Source organism: Thalassophryne amazonica, chromosome 1 (genome assembly GCF_902500255.1).
Source record: "Thalassophryne amazonica chromosome 1, fThaAma1.1, whole genome shotgun sequence".
Taxonomy (NCBI): domain Eukaryota; kingdom Metazoa; phylum Chordata; class Actinopteri; order Batrachoidiformes; family Batrachoididae; genus Thalassophryne; species Thalassophryne amazonica.
This window is the reverse complement of record NC_047103.1, coordinates 143,670,949-143,675,624: the sequence shown is the minus strand read 5'-3', so window position 1 is coordinate 143,675,624 and position 4,676 is coordinate 143,670,949. Positions and strand designations below refer to the sequence as shown.

Genomic DNA, 4,676 nt, shown 5'->3' with positions numbered 1-4,676 from the left:
ATTTAAAATTCTTCTTCTTACTTATAAGGTTTTGAATAATCAGGTCCCACCTTATCTTAGGGACCTCTTAGTACCATATCACCCCAATAGAGCGCTTTGCTCTCAGACTGCAGGCTTACTTGTAGTTCCTAGGGTTTTTAAAAGTAGAATGGGAGGCAGAGCCTTCAGCTTTCAGGCTCCTCTCCTGTGGAACCAGCTCCCAATTCGGGTCAGGGAGACAGACACCCTCTCTACTTTTAAGATTAGGCTTAAAACTTTCCTTTTTCCTAAAGCTTATAGTTAGGGCTGGATCAGGTGACCCTGAACCATCCCTTAGTTATGCTGCTATAGACTGCTGAGGGGTTCCCATGATGCACTGAGTGTTTCTTTCTCTTTTTGCTCTGTACGCACCACTCTGCATCTAATCATTAGTGATTGATCTCTGCTGTCTTCCACAGCATGTCTTTTTCCTGATTCTCTCCCCTCAGCCCCAACCAGTCCCAGCAGAAGACTGCCCCTCCCTGAGCCTGGTTCTGCTGGAGGTTTCTTCCTGTTAAAAGGGAGTTTTTCCTTCCCACTGTCGCCAAGTGCTTGCTCATAGGGGGTCGTTTTGACCGTTGGGGTTTTTCCGTAATTATTGTATGGCTTTTGCCTTGCAATATAAGGCGCCTTGAGGCAGCTGTTGTGATTTGGCGCTATATAAATAAAATTGATTTGATTTGATATACACTCAAATATCGCCGTACGCAACATTGATACATGAGGCCCAATGTCCTGCTGCAAGGCAAACCATCACCCCAGTCTGATGTTAAGAACGTTCTGTAGCAGTTTTTCATCCAGGATGTTGCTGTATATTCCTACATTCATGCCCCCCCCCCCCCCTCGCCCCATCCTGACTAGTCTCCCAATTCCTGCTACTGAAAAACATCCCCACAGCATGATGCTGCCACCACCATGCTTTACTGTAGTGATGATGCCTACTTTCCTCCACACATTATATTAGATTTGATACTTTTACTAATCTCTTGGGAAGACTCCCTTTGGGAAATTGAAGTTCCACCAGCATTGCATAGCAGCACACAGGGTAAGAGGCATGCAGAGTATATAAAGTAGAAGTAAAAAAACTATTTGTAAAATGTAAATACAAACATAAATACCAGAAATACTACTTGCTACTAGCTTACTAGCTACTACTTTCCTCTCCTTCCTGTCCCCATCTTCCTCTTACTCCTCCTCTGCCTGAGTAGGAGTTGTACAGTCTGATGGCCTGAGGGAAAAGGGAGTTTTTCAGTCTGTTTTTCCTATACTTGGGAAGGAGCAGTCTGTGGCTAAAGAGGCCCCTCTGGTTGCTGATGACGGTGTGCAGAGGGTGACTGGCATTGTACATAATGTCCAGCAGTTTGTCCAGTGTTATCTTCTCTGCCACCATCACCAGAGAGTCCAGCTTCATGCCAACCATAAAGCCAGCCCGACTGATATCCCACCCCTGCCATGGGTGGCCAAATTTTTTTCTTTGGAATTTCAAGTCACACACCCTTCATTTTAGGAGAAATTGAGAAGAAAACATGTTAAAATTTCATGAAAATCCATCATATCTAAGTGGTCTCCCAAGGCCCCACTGTTTTTTGCAAAATTAGAAATTTCAGCGAGTCTCGTCCAGAATAATGCCAGTGTCATTACACTACATAAAGATTTCTATCCTTTCCAATTTGACTGAATTTAACCTTTGGTCAATATAATCAAGAACAAAATGCATCAGAACCAAAATATGATGAACATTTATTGATTTAATTATATCACTTTCTACAAATAGATACATTTCCGTTAATACTATTACACAAGTATTATAGCGACTATATGAGGGCTGTCAATAAAGTAACGGTCCTTTTTATTTTTTTCAAAAACTATATGGATTTCATTCATATGTTTTTACGTCAGACATGCTTGAACCCTCGTGCGCATGCGTGAGTTTTTCCACGCCTGTCTGTGACGTTATTCGCCTGTAAGCACTCCTTGTGGGAGGAGTCGTCCAGCCCCTCGTCGGAATTCCTTTGTCTGAGAAGTTGCTGAGAGACTGGCGCGTTGTTTGATCAAAATTTTTTCTAAACCTGTGAGACACATCGAAGTGGACACGGTTCGAAAAATTAAGCTGGTTTTCAGTGAAAATTTTAACGGCTGATGAGAGATTTTGAGGTGATTCTGTCGCTTTAAGGACTTCCCACTGTGCGAGACGTCGCTCAGCGCTCTCAGCTGTCGTCGTCAGCCTGTTCAAGCTGAAAACCTCCACGTTTCAGGCTCTATTGATCCAGGACGTCGTGAGAGAACAGAGAAGTTTCAGAAGAAGTCGGTTTTCAGCATTTTATCCGGATATTCCACTGTTAAAGGAGATTTTTTTAATGAAAGACGTGCGGACGGGTCCGCGCGTCGGACGCGACGCTCCGCCACAGGAAAAACACCTCTGTTGAAAGCCTTAAGGACAAGTTGGAACATGTCCTGCTGTTAAACAATTTCTCATATACTCACTCCACTGAAAGCCATCAAAAGCCGCCTGGATTTTACAAATGGTTATCAACACGGAGGTGTTTTTTCCTGTGCCGCCGCACCGCGTCGGCTGCGTCCCGACGCGCGGACCCGTCCGCACGTCTTTCATTAAAAAAATCTCCTTTAACAGTGGAATATCCAGATAAAATGCTGAAACCGACTTCTTCTGAAACTTCTGTTCTCTCACGACGTCCTGGATCAGTAGAGCCTGAAACGTGGAGGTTTTCAGCTTGAACAGGCTGACGACGACAGCTGAGAGCGCTGAGCGACGTCTCGCACCGTGGGAAGTCCTTAAAGCGACAGAATCACCTCAAAATCTCTCATCAGCCGTTAAAATTTTCACTGAAAACCAGCTTAATTTTTCGAACCGTGTCCACTTCGATGTGTCTCACAGGTTTAGAAAAAATTTTGATCAAACAACGCGCCAGTTTCTCAGCAACTTCTCAGACAAAGGAATTCCGACGAGGGGCTGGACGACTCCTCCCACAAGGAGTGCTCACAGGCGAATGACGTCACCGACAGGCGTGGAAAAACTCACGCATGCGCACGAGGGTTCAAGCATGTCTGACGTAAAAACATATGAATGAAATCCATATAGTTTGACCTTTGTGTCAGTATTTGGAAATGGAAGTATATTTATCTCCAATGTATGTATCAGCAGAGAAAGAGGAAATGGCCTGATCCGAAGATTATAGATTTGAAAGAGCCTAGGGGTGTATCAACATAAGACATAACAACACTTTGTTTAACTGGAAAACTATGTATACAAAATTTAATGTCCATGAACTCAATTGAACTAAAATGGCAGTACAAAATTAATTGAGAGCGCTCTTTGAAAAAAAAGAATAAAAAAAAATAAAATAAAATATATCCACATGAAATAAAATATACTCCGGTATAGTCCTTTACTCTTTTCTTGCTTCTTTAGGTTCGCTCAGTGTTCAGTGTATTTTATAACCTGTCGGGCTACAATCTACCAGTTCATTTGACTCTTGGGCTGGGGCTCGCCATCCAGTACTAGGAATCTTCATCTGTTCGTCCTCTGCACGTCTGCGATTCGGACTTTGATCCCAACATAAAACCTGACCTATGGATAAGGTCAGAATAAAGTAGCTTAAAATATGTACTATAGAACTACAATACCCACAACTACTGTACACATTCAATTTTCAAAATAAAATATGTTGTACAACATTATGAATTCCTAAGGTTCACGATTACATCATTACCACATCAATATACCAAATAACATAGTTGGAATGTGATAATACAGTAATTGTACTAACTCCATTGTTTGGAGTGCATAGTACACATAAAAAAAAAATAACAACACACCTTTAAAGTACATTTGGAATACTTGTTGGCGTCTTGATCTAATCATTTGTACCAAAAGATTAGAAAAGAGGCAGTGAATTGCAATTGTAGTTCTCCAATTACTATTCCCAGGGCTTAAGAACTACGTTAACAGCTTAGCTGATAGACTTGTCGCTTCAAAATTACAGAAATATACAACCGTTCACAACAAAACACAAGACTTTACATTGTACCTTTTAATTGCGGTGCTGATTTAATTAATCGACACACAGCTAATCATTTTGGCCTAATAAATGGAAAAAGCTAGCGAAAATTAGCATGCTACGTTAGCACAATTCATTTTGTATGGGACTCACCGATACAGGGCACAATGTGCTAACAAGGCTACGGGGTTTCCTGAGGCTTCCACGGGCACTCGGCACTTCAGTATCTTAAGATTTAACAAAGGCTTTGTCACAAATATGCAACGTATGATACTTCAGGCAGTTATAGCAATTGTTTGCGCTTACCCAGCAACAATTGTATCCATAGAGGAAACCAATTTCCATGCGTAAGCTCTTGTAACACACGAGCAGGGGGTTCTCTGGTCAGCGTCTGATGAAAGACTGAGCAAGGCGCAGCGTTGTGCAATGCCCCGCGGTTCAACCGTTGACCTTATTGGTTAATATCACACCAGGCTTACTGCTATTGGTTGCTCAGTGTGTCAATCAAAACAACATTTTAACTTAAGCTTACAACTTCTTACTCTTCTTTTTTTTTTTCTTTAGTATGTTTATGTCAACATACTTATGAACTTATATCTCTCTGTTATTTTATCACTATTTATGCTCCGGTAAATAAAT

At 41.7% G+C, this 4,676-nt stretch overlaps 1 long non-coding RNA gene across 1 annotated transcript; it reads right to left on the bottom strand.

Annotated features, from left to right (window-relative positions):
* Positions 1-3,014: 3,014 nt before the first annotated feature.
* LOC117520514 lies at positions 3,015-4,461 on the bottom strand. The gene is made up of 3 exons (XR_004563670.1): positions 4,344-4,461; positions 4,191-4,264; positions 3,015-3,607 (listed from the first exon to the last, which is right to left on the bottom strand). It is a non-coding gene; the product is annotated as an uncharacterized LOC117520514 (long non-coding RNA).
* Positions 4,462-4,676: the final 215 nt, after the last annotated feature.